At 46.6% G+C, this 15,589-nt stretch overlaps 1 protein-coding gene and 1 long non-coding RNA gene across 3 annotated transcripts in view; one reads left to right on the forward strand and one right to left on the reverse strand.

Annotated features, from left to right (window-relative positions):
- DPYS (dihydropyrimidinase) overlaps positions 1–15,589 on the forward strand; it is an 81,033-nt gene that overhangs the window by 46,786 nt on the left and 18,658 nt on the right. The window lies entirely within an intron of this gene.
- On the reverse strand, positions 8,477–10,795 carry LOC311579003. Its single transcript, XR_014773023.1, has 3 exons — positions 10,608–10,795; positions 9,259–9,319; positions 8,477–8,542 (listed from the first exon to the last, which is right to left on the reverse strand). It is a non-coding gene; the product is annotated as an uncharacterized lncRNA (long non-coding RNA).

The following is a 15,589-nucleotide window of genomic DNA, read 5'->3' on the forward strand; positions in this document are numbered from 1 at the left end:
ACACCACTCCAGGAGAGGGTCACATGGCAGTGATAGTTGGAGATTAAGTATTTCATGGAAAAACTTTTTGGCTTCTTGTTATTGTTGTTGGGTTTTTTGTTGTTGTTGTTGTTGTTTTTAATAGCTTAAACTGACACCAAAATACATTATTTAAGATTTTTGTTTGTTTTATGGTTTTTTTCCCCCTGCTTTTTCCGCAAAGGAGAGGTTTCAAAATATGGTCCCTGGATTAGCCATATTGGGACTTTGTTCCAAATGTGAATTCTCAAGTCCCATCCCACATCTGCTTCCAGGAGCTGGGAAACAAAGTCCAGCTGTCTTAACACACCCTACACAGGCTATAGTACACCCAGAAATTTGAGAAATTCTAGTGCAGACTCAAAGAACTGGGTAAGATTTAGAGGCTCATAAAATTGACTCTAACTCAGTTGACCCAAGGCAGAGGCCTTCATCCCACTGTTTGTTTGTTTACTCCACTGGAATGTCCTCTTATATATATATTTTTTTCTTGTCCTTTACTCAATTTTCCATCACTTAAGCCAATAGATTGGGCCCCCTTCAAATGGTGGATATACAGAGTAGAAGGGCAAAGTGAAAAAAATCTAACCCTGCTTTTTACACACAAGTTGTAAAATCAGAGTCGGCAAAGAGGTTGTAGCTTCTATTTTTTGCCTCAACTTCTGTTTTGTTTTTTCCCCCAAGTTTTCTAAATTTCCTTTTCATTCAGACTGAAAGAGTAGGGTTAAAAATAATTGTGATAAAGGGCTGGAGAGATGGCCCAGAGGTTAAGAGCACTGGCTGCTCTTCCAGAGGTCCTGAGTTCACTTCCTATAATCCACATGGTGGCTCATAACCATCTATAATGTGATCTGGTGCCCTCTTCTGGCGGGGCAGGTGTACATGCAGGCACAACATTGTATATATAATAAATCTTTTAAAAAATAAAAAGAAAATGAGCTGGGCTGCGTGTAGGCATTAGAGTCCCTGGGTTTGAAAGATGAGGTCCTCAACGCATTCTGAGGAGGATGATTCTGTTCCAGAGCTACACAGAAATGTTCACCCCAGAGAGTGGCCTGATTGGGAGGAAACACAAGCTAAGCTGGGCAGTGGTGGCGCACGCCTTCAATCCTAGCACAAGGGAGGCAGAGGCATGTGGATTGCTGTGAGTTTGAGGCCAGCCTGGTCTACAAAGTTAGTCCAGGACTGCCAAGGCCACACAGAGAAGCCCTGTCTCAGAAAAACCAAACCAAAACAAAACAAAACAAAAAACAAACAAATAAACAAACAAAAACCCCAGAAAACAGAAATACCCAAGCTGAGATCATCCAAGATAGAGTGGATCGCACACTGTGTCTGATCCACAGAACAGCAGTGACTGCACAGCCACCAAAGAACCATACTGAGAGCTCCAAAACACGGTGCTGGTGTTTCCCAGAGTAAAGGAAATTCTGTCATGTGGATTGTCCATGGCCTCCCGCCACAGGACCATGGGTCCACGCTCTGGTGAGCTCCCAGGGACCCCAGGTGGCCCACGCTGATGGCCTGGCATGGTGCGGGCCAAGGAGATGGCATTTGAGGAGGAGATGCTGTTCAAGTCGAGCCCTAGCGAAGACTGCACTGCCCATACCACAGGCTTCATGGACCTCCTCTCACGGGCCAAGGCCATACTCAGTGCCAAGAGCTGGATCGCACAGAGGTGGATACCAGGGTGAGCGGGCCCTGCCCTGAGTACATGGGAGGGGGTAAGCTGGCCCTGCTTTGAGGACAGGGGAGCAGGAGAGCCAGCCCTACCATGATGACACAGGACTGGGAAAGATAGCCCTACCCTGAGGACAAAGGAGCAAGCCCTGATCCAGGGCTCTGAGTTCACCTCACCCCAACATCTACCCCATGTATGACCTGCTGGAACACATGAAGGGACCGGGCCTGCAGATTCAAAGATTAAGAATCTCCTTGACACATGGCAACAACAGGATATCCGACAGCATCCCAGTGAGGATGTGGTAACGATAGTGTAGGCCTCCAGCCAGACCCATGACTTGTAGCAGTGAACATTTGAAAGTAAACATATGTGGACAAAGGGCTATACTGTGTGATACACTACGGCTTCTGTGACAAGGCTTTTTTTGTCTGTATTATTTTACTGGGGGGAGGAGAGGGATTTTGGTGCATGAAATGTGAATCATAGGCATTCAATAAAAGTTAAAAAAGAAGAATAATTGTGATCGTTTAATAAGAAATACTCAGGCATAGTTAAATTTTGAATCTCTGTGGCCAAAACTTGTGACAGAAACAAGAGAGAAAAGATTTATTTTGGCTCACAGTCTCAGGGAGTCTCAGTCATCACAGTGAGGAAGGCGTGGCCAAGCAGCCCAGCCCGCAACGCAGCAATGCACATCAGGCGCAGCTTACATCACAGTGGAGTGGAAAGCAGAGAAGAGAGAACCAGAAGCCAGGCTATAACTTTTAAGGGCTGGGCCCCTACTGACCTACTTCTTTGAGCCAGGTCCCACCACCAGAAGGTCGGTCCCACAGCCTCCCCAAAATAGTGCCACTAGCTGGGAAACAAAAAAAAAAAAAAACACTTTAAGGCACGAGCCTGCAGAGGAAATTTCAGATTCTAACCATGACTCATGGTTTCTAAATTGTGTGACTGTCTGGAGACTATCCACGCTGAATCGAAATGAGAAAAATATACCAAATGCTCGCATCTCCGTTAATGTAGCGCAAGAGAGAAGCGTCTCCACAGCTAAAGGAGAAAAGGCAATGGTGAGTGGTGGAGGGGAGGAAAGGGTAAAAAGACAGTCATTAACTTAAGAAATCATCCTTGTCACGATTATGTCGAGGCTCTGAACAGCACACTGCCACAAGCCCTGCTTGACATTCTCTGAGATTTCATTCATTGCTTTATTGATCAGAAAACTGTCTAGCCAGCCTACCATGCTGCACAGCCGTTAGTCTCAGGTATTTAGGAGGCTGGGTGTCGGAGGAGTTTAGAGATCACCTGAGCAACACAGCCAGACCCCATTAAAAAAAAAAAAAGAAAGAACAAACAAACAACAACAAAACAAACAAACAAGGGCTGAGGCCGTGGCTCCCTGGTATAGCATTTGCCTCAGATGCATGATGTCCCAGATTCAAATCCCCACTACTACCAAGAAAATAAAATATCCGTCAAGCAAGCACGCTGAGTACAGGTCTGAATAAAAAAAAACAGCACAAACACGGGGATCTTGGAGACGAGGGCACAAATGAAGGAACAAAAACTTCATACACAGAGCAGGAGTGTATACGACACAGTGGGGAACACAATGGAACCATTTGCCAAGCTCTGCAGTCCCCACCTGCCCACACCAACCAAGCCGGACCCACAGAAGCTGCGCCCTGGACTGGGACAGCTGGGAACCTCCTCCCATTCCAGGTGATGCAAATGTTCACTTTTAGACTGCAGTCGGCATCTATTGTGTTATTCTAACTAAATTTAAGTCTCAAGATATTGTCAGACGCATGGAACTGCTTTTGTCAATGAAGGTCACTGGTTGCAGATGGGCACCTTCTGAAGAAAGGCCCACACTGACTCTCATCACATCTAAGCTGAGCCTCTTGAGCCAAGGTCAGGCCTTCTTTCTCTCCCTGTGTTCCTGGGAAACAGACTGCATGTCTTCTGTCCTTGGTTATACGAGTTCTGACGCATGGCACAGATCCCTGCAAAGACGCCAGGACACCTGGACCCCAGCCCAGAGCACATCCGGCCGGCAGCATGGCTTCTCTGGACACCAGAAGGCTGTTGACATTCCAGTTTGAAAGACTTTGTGCCTGCAGAACACCTCCTCAGTGTCTCCCCCAAAGAGTGACTGACTATACACCGTAGAGGGCTTGGGAAGGAGTCATAGGTTTATTTGCCGCTGTGACTGGAGTCACGTTAAACCTGTTGCCTAATTTCCTTTGTCTAACTTGATTTCTCTTTGTCTGGGAAGCAAATGGATCAATGCTGGGTTTTGTTTTGTTGTTGTTGTTGTTGTTTGTTTGTTTGTTTGTTTGTTTTAATGCTGTGAGTATGTTGCCTGGAGGAAATCTTCCATTGGTTCATTGGCCCTGCCTTTCGTACTGTGATCGTGGCTGCAGGACCTCCCTGGATGTAGAGGACAGCTCTTTGCGTCTGTCTGGAGCACACACGAAGCATCTGCAGAGCATCAGGGCAGAGTGTGGCCCTTGTGCAGGGATGTCTGCCCACGGTCCTCCGCCTGTCTTCTGATGTAGATGGCTTTGCTTGATTTTTTTTTTCTTTCCTGTGAATCCTTTCCTCAAGATGTCTTTCTGTATTTGTAATGCTCTTTGCCTCTCCACGTTTTTGAATGGCGTCCTCTTTGCTCTGTCATTATATTTTCCCTCTACCTGCCGCCTCCCTCTCTTTCTCAACAGGAAAGATTCCTGCTTTGCTCTCAACTCTACTTCCCTGCCAAGCATTTCAAAGAAACTAAGCTTCCAAAGGAAAAATAATGAAAAGGCAATTTATCCATATTTTTTTAAAGTGGAGTATTTATCACTACAGAAGGTTACTGAGTTCCACACAGCAGGGGAAAAGGCAACACTGGTAGTTACCTATAAACATAGATTTATTGCATGTTTACTAGGTATAAGAAATGTCTGAGCACCATGGGGTATATAAAGATAAGGAATAATAGCTGCTATTTAAAAAGGGTGTGTATTAATGAGGCAGGCAAGACAAAAAGTGGGAAAAGACAAAGAATATTTCAAAGGGAAAAATGAAACCATCCACATTAGTACAAAAAATGGAAATGGATTGAATCCTGGTAGGGAAAAAATGGTCCAGATGCTGCTCGGGAGCTGTGTTCTTCTGCAGTGACTGCACAGAAGGCAGGGGTGTCCTTAGGATGGCACTGGGTCAAGAGGCTCCTGAGGGCAGCTCTGGGAGGGTAAACAGGGGGCAGACAAACTATCATGATGGAGAAGCTGCGGTTGAGAGGGAGAGTCGGAAGGGAGACTCCAGGAGTGATAAAGAGCACAGGGCGAGGTAGATATGGCGAGGAAGTGAACCAGGATTGTTCTTGCTCCCACAGGCAAGGGCTATGAACGCAGAATTACGTACAGGAGTTTCTATGGCGCAGCTCAAGTAACTGCATGTCTTCAAATGATAGTTTGAGTTGACCTAACCCCGTGCTTTACAGCCTGCATTGGTTACGTTTCTATTGCTGTGGTGAAGCAGCATGGCCAAAGCAATGTATAGAAAAAGGAGTTTATTTGGGCTTATTTATAGTATCAGAGGGAGATGAGTCCATCACGGTTGGGAGGCATAGCTGCAAGCAGAGTGGCAGCTAAGAGACTGTTTCTATAGCAACAAGCATGGAACAGAGCAACCTGGAGTTGGATGAACTCTTAACATCTCAGAATCCAGCCCCCGCCTCACGCTAACCCCTACCCTCAGCCCCATACCCACCCTCACCCCACCCCCACCCCCACCCTTACCCCTACCCTCACTCCCACCCCCACCCTCACCCCACTCCTACCTTCACCCCACATCCACCCCACCCCACCCCCATCCTCACCCCTACCCTCACCCCCACCCCCACCCTCACCCCCACCCTCACTCCCACCCCCACCCTCACCCCCACCCTTCCTCCAGCAAGGCCACACCTCAGAAGCATCCCCACACAGCGCCACCAACTGGGAACCAAATGTTCAAATACCTGGGACTTATGGGAGACATTTCTCATTCTCATCACCACATAACTCCATGACGTTTCTGTGGAGTACATGATAGTAAAGAAAAAGACACTGGGGGGATGTTGAGCATTTTATCCTGCTTTGTCAGCGACATTGCCAGTTTTATGGGATCCCTGTGTCCTTGGATATGTCCCCTGGTGATGAATTAATGGCGACAAATCGTCACCCTGTGAGAACGGCTTGGTCGAAGGTCTGAGAGCTTCTGTCTTATTCCCAGGCTTGTTTATTAAGGAAGGCTGATTAAGTCACATTCTAGGGAGCAGCGTGTGTGGGAGGGATTGGAGTCAGGGAGAACGTAGGAGGCAGTTAATGGGGAGTGGACCGAGGAAATGGGAGCTGTGACAGGCCACACATGGTGTAGGCAAGCTGCTGTGATGCTGAGTCTGGGAAATCTCAAGTTCAGGGATTGCCTGGGTTATAAGAGTGAGCCGAAGGGCAGCCTGGGCGGCCCAGCGAGAGGAGACTGTCTCAGCACACAGAGGCAGAAAAGAGGGCTTGAGGAATGGCACAGTGCTGAGTGTCCACAAAGCACGGAGGAGGTTTTGGCTGACTCTATAATAACAAAACAAACAAACAAACCGACCCCCTCAGAAGCCATGAAAAGGGGAGAGAAAAAAAGGAATTGATTTTAGAGATTTTTTTTTTCCTAGCTGGGAAAACTCTCTCCAAGAAATTGATGAGACACTGGAAATGGAGTTAAAGAGAAGACAAGACAGTGTTGCTTATTCGTGACCCATAATTTAGTACGTGCCTGGTGAGAGTGGTAGACTGCACTCAAAACCAGCGAGGGGCAGGTTTTTAACTCAGCACCTAATTAGGCAGATGAGAAGCCCCACCTTGGGCAAGTTGCTTTCCTGACCTAGGTAGAATGGGTTTTTTTTTTCTCTTTGGTAAAATGCAGATACAATAGCAATAGCACCAACCTTTGGTATTGGAAGGAGAAGATGCCTTCAACACGGTGTGCAGTGTGTAGTGAAACAAAAAGAAACACTCCGAGTGTAGCCATCTTCGCGGATAAAATGAGGACAGCGGAAGAGATTTAGAACCGAGCAGGATCACACAAAGTCAAGGACTTAGACTGTGGGATCCTAGAGGCAAACAAAGCTCAGAAAAATCAACAGCAGCCCCAGGCTCCCAGTTTGGCTTGTCAATCACAGTTTCATCCCTGCTGGGTGCATTTTCTCTCCTGCACTCTCATTGACAGGTCAGCCAGGTGCTATTTTGACCACAATGTCACCAGAATGTTCCCTGGATGCTACATTGTGCAGAGCCGTAATAGTTTTGGGGCGATCCAAATATACTTTCGAGTCCTTTGATTCCCAGGTGCTCAGCCTGACAGCCTGGAACAGTGGCCGTGGGGAGGATTATGACACTTCTCCGTGAAGTCCCCCTCCAAGGCTAATGGTAATGAGCACCTTCTATGGTTTTTAAGGTTTTGCTATTTAAAAACTAGATCCTTTGATTATTCCCATTGTATAAACTACTAAACGCAGGCCTGGCCTAGCAAACAGCACACTCCTGCTGCAGCACAATCTTTTACTTTCCTTTGATTTCTTGCTTCTTTTACATTTAAAAATTATTGCCTTTCACCTGCAAATAGCTTTATATTTGAGCACCAATGAAGCTGAGCACTTTTTCGTTTATTAATCACCAGTTTTTTTCCCCCTGGTAGAAGAACATCCATTCATGCCTATTGTTACTGTTTCTTTGGGTAACATAATATTATTTGTCTATTTAAGGGTTCTGTCACGTTTCTTGCAAGCTCTCCAAAGTGCTTTTTGAGAAATAAATGCTATCATTACTGGGATGTATTCAGGGTAAACTGTGAAGTGCCATGTGCCTGTCACTGTTATCAAAATGCTGACCCTGTTCACTAACTCATCTCAGAGCCCCTGTGTCTAGCAAAGAAAGCATTGTTTCCCAATCAGAAACATCATGACCAGAATGTGGGCTCCAGGAGCCAGGGATTTTCCTCTGCCGTGGCCCATCAGCAGCTCCTAGAACAGTGCTCGGCATGCAGCAGCTGGGCAAAGGATTCACAGAGGAGTGCCTGGGTGGCTGGGTGACTGGGGCACCCATAATCACCTAAGAATTTGCTACATTCTTTCACCGACATGGAGTTTACTTTTCTCTCTTTCTTCTTTCCTTCCTTTCATCATTCTTTCCTTCCATGCTTCCTTCCTTCCTTCCTTCTTCCCTTCCTTCCTTCCGTGCTTCCTTCCCTCCGTGCTTCCTTCCTTCCGTCTTTCCTTCCTTCCTTCTGTGCTTCCTTCCTTCCATGCTTTCTTCCTTCCGTGCTTCCTTCCTTCCTTCTTTCCTTCCGTGCTTCCTTGCTTGCTTCTTTTCACTTGAAACCCAGAGGCGGATCCAATGGTGTGGATCAGGTTGGCAGGCCAGAGTTATGAAGCAGTTGTCTTAAAATCCTCAGCATACAAACCCATGTCTAAGAACCTAATTTCCCTAGGCTAACATCATAGGGCTAATTAGCAATCTAACCTCGTTTATTTGAGAAATAAAAGACAAGGAATGTTTAATGATTCAGAAGTAGTTCTCAATGATTTGATAACAGACCCAAAGCTGTCACTTTGTTTTCAATTCACCAACATCTAATTCCCGGATATAGGGCAAACCCACCTTCCTCCTGCCCCATTTGCCACCTTTCTGGTACTTGTGAGCACAGTTTGTATGCAGGGTCTGGGAGAAAGCACAGTGACATACCTTCACAATGATGCTTTCTTCAATGACCTCTTTGGGGGAAAGATTTTACATGGAACTTTATGCTGATTGGTAGATTTTCCTATAAAAAAATGAAATGCAATGGCTCATGGGCACCTGGAAACATCTTCATTTCTAAAAGTTTCGTTTTTTAAGTATGTTTCTTTTTAAGATGTCCTAGTATTTCTGGAAAGATCTGGGAAAGAATTTCACATAAGTGTGCTTAGGCCCAGACTTGTTGCAGGTGCTAATTCCAGTGGACAACAACACACTATGGCTAACCTCTTGGTATGTAAGTGACAGAGACTCCTGTTTATGGATAGAGGTGATTTACCTAGTTTCCGTGAGCCTCCGTGCTTGCATGGGATACAATGAGGGTTAAATAAAATCATGTGTCACAAGCTTCCGGCACCGAAGTCTCATAGGTAAGCGTGCAATAATTGGAAGCCATAATTAAATATTTTTCATCACGCTCATCAGAGATGACCTTGACCACATTTGGAGCCCCTGAGGTACAAGAAAGACAAGTGACTTCAAAGGGGAATCCTTTGAGATATTAGAAGAGAAAGTTAGATCCTTATGAGCCACAATTCCAGAAGTAATCCTTCTAGGGTATGTCAGGGTTCAATCTCGAGAAATAGAAGTGTGTGTGTGTGTGTGTGTGTGTGTGTGTGTGTGTGTGTGTGTATTCATACACTTCCCATACATATAGGTAAGGTGTGTGTACATCCATATATTTCTCATATATATAGGTAAGACCGACCTTCTTCCACATTGGTTGGGGCTGCAGTTTCATACCTTGTATCTGCTGCTGGAGCTTGCAGTCCAGAGGGTAGGCTGCTGGTATGGAGAGGTAGGGCTGAGAGAAGAAAGCAAGGACGAGGTGAGCCATAGTAGAAGAAACCCAGAGCCAAGAGTGAGACCTGTCACTCATGTGTCGTCAGTGGTGTGATGTGGTGTCTGCCATTGGTCTTGGACCCACGAGCTAGATCCAATGAAGGAGGATGTGGGGGAGGGGTGAGCATCGTAGGCCTGAGACCCAACTTCCTGCCATGCAGAGCCTTAGTAGACAACCTCACATCCTCTTCTCCTCCCAGATAGGTCACCAATGATGGAGCAAAGCAGTCGTTACAAGACGAGTCTAGCTTGGTGAACCAAGAAGTTTCCTGGGTCTACTCTCATAGGGGGGATTTATGAGGGGCTACTCAACAGTGGCATCACTGAAAATCCCTGTGAAGGCTCGTGGGGGATGCATCACCAGAGTTTCCCGTGTAACTCCAGGCAGGTGCACCACACACAAGTCCGCTCTCCACATCAAGTGTTTACTGGGTACAACCCCAGGGAGGGACTTCTGAATTTTCCAGGTTCCATGAATTCCCTGAGTCATACATTTCTTGTAACTCTCATTAGCTAAGCCCTCCCTTACGGCCACGAGAGAATTCTGCAGTCAGGAAGAAACATCTATACAAAGCGACTGCTCCATCCTCTGAAATGCGTGTGCCATTATCCAGCCGTTTCAAGGACCCGTTTTAGGGATGAGAAGCAACGAGGCAGAGAGAGTTTATCCCAGTTCATTCAGCTGAGAAGAGCAGGGAAGAGCTTTGGAGCAGGCCCACTGGTCTTCATTGTGTACACACTTTAACACTGGAAAGCCACAGCCTCCCCAAGGGCAGGGAGGGAAAGGACACTACAGTCCCCACACTGAGGCGTGGTCTCTGGTGCTGAGCTGCCTGGGTTGGCAATCCTCACCCAGTTACTGAGTTTAGCCTCGAGTTGCCTCACTGTCCTCATCCACTGCGTGGAAATGAGTATAGTACTCCTGTCAAAGCTGCTAGCTAGAGCCAGGGAGTTAATGCATATGAATTCTCTGCAACAGTGCCCTGCATCCCAGGAGCTAGGCTATTATTTCCCCAGTCTGTTCAAGTCAGCGGATCTCGGAGTCTGGCTGTGACAGATAACTCCTCACCCCCTCCTGGGCATCACTCCCTTCCTATCTCAGCTCTGGGTGAGTTTGCCCTCAGGCCTGCTTTGTGGAGAAGCTGAGTCAGGCTGGCAGTCTGCATTTCTGCAGGTCTTTTTGTTTGGCTGGTTTGGGTTTTTTTTTGGGGGGGGGTTCCCCTTCTTTGCCTTACACTGAAGCCTTGTACCTGCTTGGAATAGGCGTGCTCCCTCGATGCCCAAGGAGCCAGCAAGCTCATTAGTTATGCCTCTTAGAAGCAGGTACCATTTGGTCTGGGTCAAGCACGAGCCATACAGTGTGCTGCTAATGGGGACTCGGACTCCTCTTTGGGTTCTGGCGGAGCCTCAGAGATGCTGTGCGTCAGGAGGGTAGATGAAGCACACTAGAAGGCAGCAGGCTGAGGACAGCAATTTAAAAAGTTGAGTGGTGGATTTTGAATAGTCACCATTAAGCAAAGAAGTACATAAATAAATATAAGGTGGCACCTGCTCACTTACGTAAGTACCGTGTCTCAGCCTGTCTCCAGATAAGAGTGCACAGCCTGCTATGGGGTTTAAGCGAGCAGCTTCTCCCTGTTGAGTGGCAGTCTGCTACACAGAGTTCAGAGATCTACCTTTGCCTCTTGCGCAGAAGTTTCCTTCTGGTTAGAACTGCCTGCTGTCATCTTAAGTCGCTGCAGCTGGAATCACTGAGACCCTCACTACGTCAGGCCTGTGATGACGCCTTGCAGATAAAGGTAGGGTGTCTCAGGAACTTCTGCAAGATTCTCCCTAGGTAGCTTTGTGGGTGGAGGGGCTTGCTGCCAACCCTAGCCACCTGTTCCGTTCCTAGGACCCACCAAGGTTGTTTTTACGAAGATCCTATAAGTCTCCTCCCCGTTGAGGTTGGAAAGCCTCAATGGGCATGCTAAGAAGTTTACCATCACGTGCTTGCTGAGAGGTTCAGTGAGATGGTGCTTTAAGTCTTACCTCAAACACATTGTAATCTAAAGTGGACAGTGACTATTGCTACTCGGTAGATGACAAACAAGTCATGTCATTTCACCAGAAAGCTGCCCGAAACTTTGCCTGAAAGGAACTGAGAGATCATGGTTAGCATTTAGAGCTGCGACCATGTAGACCATAGTCTCTCTCGGGCCGATTATCCACTTCTCTTAGCTGCAAAGCCTCTGTGGATTTCCTCCAGACTGTCAGCTTTCTGACTATCTGCCTGCTGGTACTTGCTCCCTACCCACTTTCCCAGCATTCCTCTGTCAACAGTTATGCTCACTAATCTTTTTTGTCTCCTGTGGTGAGAATGGAGGAAAAATAGGTCATCATTTTCCATCAGAAAAGAAGAGTAGATTTTGAACCCCTCAGTTATTTCTTGGTTCCCGTCTTCTGTTTCCATAGGAGCCTGGTCCATGAGGTACTCTTAAGAAGGACACTGCATGGTTGATTCCTGTGTAAGAAACAAATCCTTTCCCACCCACTCCATGCCTGGGGAATATGTCAAGAGATATCATCTTGTCAAAGGCAAAGTAGCCCCGCCTCCTGCATCCCTTCCCCCCGCCCAAGGTAAATCACAAAATTATAAGGCCATTTCCACAGCCGCCCCAGGAAGCTGTTTCTAACTCTTACTGACTGGCCAGGCCAGTAGACCAGCCTTTCAAAAACCCAATAATCATCCTTCATCTCCGAGCACTTACCTGCTCAGCATTCATAGGACGTGCCTCCCCATTGCCTGCTAGCTTGGCTGGCTGGCATTCAATTCCTGTTTCTTCACAACATTAAATTATTTTTAGCTTCTCATTTTCTGAAAGCTAGTGATTAAAATATGCAGTATTTATGTTAAGTAGCAACACAGAAATTTGCTAATAACTTGCTTCCACATAAATAAGTCTGCATACAAATGCTTTCTGGATGTTTAGTGCTGTGTGAGGTGCGTGGTGGGGTGAAGGACACGATGCCTGCCCCAAGGTCACATTTCTAGTGTCTAGCACAAAAAGAGCAAGGCGCAGGATCTGTTTATTCCTCTAAGTCAATGTTTGGGCAGCACTTTTAGGAATCTGCACTAAATGTTTTCTCATCATCGGAGGATCAGTCGAGTTCCAAGCTATTGTCCAATTTAGATTAATAACGCGGCTGCAGCGACTCCCGTCTCTGTGTCTGTGGGAAGCCGATGTAGAAGTCTGACCAGAGGGAAGAAGATTGATGGGTGAAGCGAGCAGCAAGTTTGCTTAATGATGACAACGCACTTGAAGTAGCACCAGTTAGCACTGCCAGGGAAGCGCCTCCTCTGCTCCCCACTTACATAACTTGTCATGTCCAGGGAGCTGACAGGCGAGGTAGTCTGAACTAGACAGTTGGACCACATGTCAGAAAAACAAAACTCTTGTGCTGTGAGTGAGCACGTTGAAAATGACTGGCTGAGCCCAGCAAAGGGAAATTTACTAGTGTCTGTAGTCCTTTGATACCACACAGAAACCAGACCAGGAAGCATGGAAAATGAGAGACTGTCTACTTATTCCTGGGTCTGAAGGATGTACTTTCTGCAGGGCTCTCCATAAAGCTCGAAGCCTAGTTTCTTTTTTTGTTTGTTTGTTTTGTTTTTTGAGACAGGGTTTCTCTGTGTAGCGTGTCCCGGACTCGCTTTGTAGACCAGGCTGGCCTTGAACTCACAGCGATCCGCCCGCCTCTGCCTCCCGAGTGCTGGGATTAAAGGCGTGTGCCACCACGCCCGGCTGAAGCCTAGTTTCTAACCAATGGTAGCAGCCCAGCATCTCAAGCCAGAGACACAAGATCATATCATATCGCATGCCATATCTATCTATATATCTATCTATATCTATATATATAATATTATATATTATATATAATAACTCATAGCCATACCTTTCTACATAAATGTAAGCTGTGATCCATGAGTGAAGTATTAATCCTTTTTGTGCCTCAGCCTCCTCCACAGCACAGGAACAATAACTGCCCCTCCCTCCTAGGCAATAGAAAAGGTTTAACAATGAGCTACTACTGTTTCCTGCTGAATGTACAAGGTGACATAATGTGTAGAAATGAGGTATGCTTTTACTAATAGCACTGTGATGGTTCTATTGACTTTCTTTTTGTGTGTTTTGGTTCTCCTGGCAATCTCATAAGAACCCATCAATTCACACCGTGGATAAAATGAAGGAGTTAGAACGAATACAATAGAAAGCCTAGATAAGTCACTGTTCTGGGCTCAGGAAGAGCCACAGTGCTCTCTTGGGATGCTCACAGGCGAGGCTGCTGCCTGGGCTGGCTTTGCTTCAGTGATCTTCTTCTCATCCACAAGAGCAGGCGGCTGGCTGGCTGGTTGGTAGAAAGCCATTTACAAAAGGACAGAATGTTTTTCTGCAGCTGTGATGTGAGTGGCATCAAAGCTATTGACTAAGTCAGAAAGCAGCTTGATGTTTTCTCTGAGGCCTCGGCTCCCCTGCGGGCATCATCAGCCTTAGATATGTGTAAACCATAATTGGGGCTCGGTAGACAGGGCTGACACCCCCTTTCATCGTGAGACCTGTCTGTGACTCCCATGACATAGCTCCAGGGTGAGCCGGACAAAGGTCAAAGGTCAGCATGCTAATGAGTAGACAACAGGCTGGGGAGCCTACTCACTGCAGGGAAAGAAGGGTGTTGGCCTCTAAGCGGCTGGGACAGCTATTGGTCAGTAATGAGGAAAATGAAAGTGATCCCATGCATGTACCTGACTGTGGTATTGCAGCTCTGCTCCACTCATGAGTGGAGTGAGACCCTTGCTGCACATCCCTATCTGTCCCCCAGGCAGATTTGCTTGAAGCTCTCTTCTCCACTCAGGCCATTTGCACTCTGCCTTACAAATACCCATGCAATCTCTCTTTGTAAAAACCACTGTGAATTAGTTGTACATATAAGTAACTATGAAATAATTGTGCGTATGAGTAGTGTTCAGCGTAATGTTTCCTGCATTTGTATAGCCCAGGTTGGTCAAATTCAGCCTCATTGTTTTTGCCACCCGTCTGCACCACCACAGTCTCTAATAATCACTAGTCTATTTGCAGGCCAACGCTTTGTTTGTTTGTTAACTTCACATCTAAGAGAGGACGTGAGGCATTTGTGCTGAGCTCATTCCACTTAACATAATGACTTCTGCTAGTTTCTATTTTGTAGTCAATAACAGTAGTTTGTTCTTCTTGATGGCTCGGTGATACTCCGTTGGGCATATGTAGTGGATATTCTGGCTCCATTTCAACTGTTGACAAGGAGCTTGTCTCTTGTTACTTGGCAATTATAAAGTGTGCTGTGATAAATATGGTGCACATCGCTCTTCGTTAATGGCCTTATTCTCCTAAGGACACAAGCTTTGGCCTCAGACTGTAGTAACCAATTGCGCTCACTCGTGTGAAGATACAGCCTATGGAAAGCCAATGGGAACTCAGAGGCTCAGTTGTGGCTTTGAAGGAGAGTGTCCAGGACATCATGGGACAGATACGCTGACAGCTGGGTGTGGTCTGTGTGGGGTTGTACCTTCTAAACATTTCAATTCTTCTTGTTACTGGGAAAGCAGACATACCCTTCCATCCCTGGCCTAGGGAACAGGAGGGTACCATGGCCAGAGTCTCACCAGACTCTCTCCAACAAGGAAAAGAGATTTCATTTTATTTTTCCATATATATATATATATATATATATTTCCATATTATTATTATACAGTATATTCTATATATTAGACAGTATTCTGCCCACATGTGTGCCTGAATGACAGAAGAGGACACCAGATCTCATTATAGATGGCTGTGAGGCACCATGTGGTTGCTGGGAATTGAACTCAGGACCTTTGGAAGAGCAGACAGTCTTCTTAACCTAGGCCCAGAAAAGAAGTTTCTTAAGGGAAGTCTGGAATTCTGACCTTGGAAGATGGAAGTTTACTTCTCAGGGTAGTGCTGCAGCACTCAGCCCAACCCCACCCCTGGGTCTGTGGGTGCGTCCCACCTAAGAGCAGAATTTGCTTCAAGACGCGCAAGAGACCTTCTCCAGCTGCCTCCCAGACTGCTGTCCTTCACCACAAGTTGCCTTTGACTGACTCCCTTGCAGCTAAAGCCAGGACATGTGTGTCGCTGCCTTTGTCCTTGTTGCAACACTGCCCATTTATCCACATCATAGGACCCAACCAGAT

This window comes from Acomys minous (assembly GCF_964271855.1).
Source record: "Acomys minous genome assembly, chromosome: 12".
Lineage (NCBI taxonomy): Eukaryota > Metazoa > Chordata > Mammalia > Rodentia > Muridae > Acomys > Acomys minous.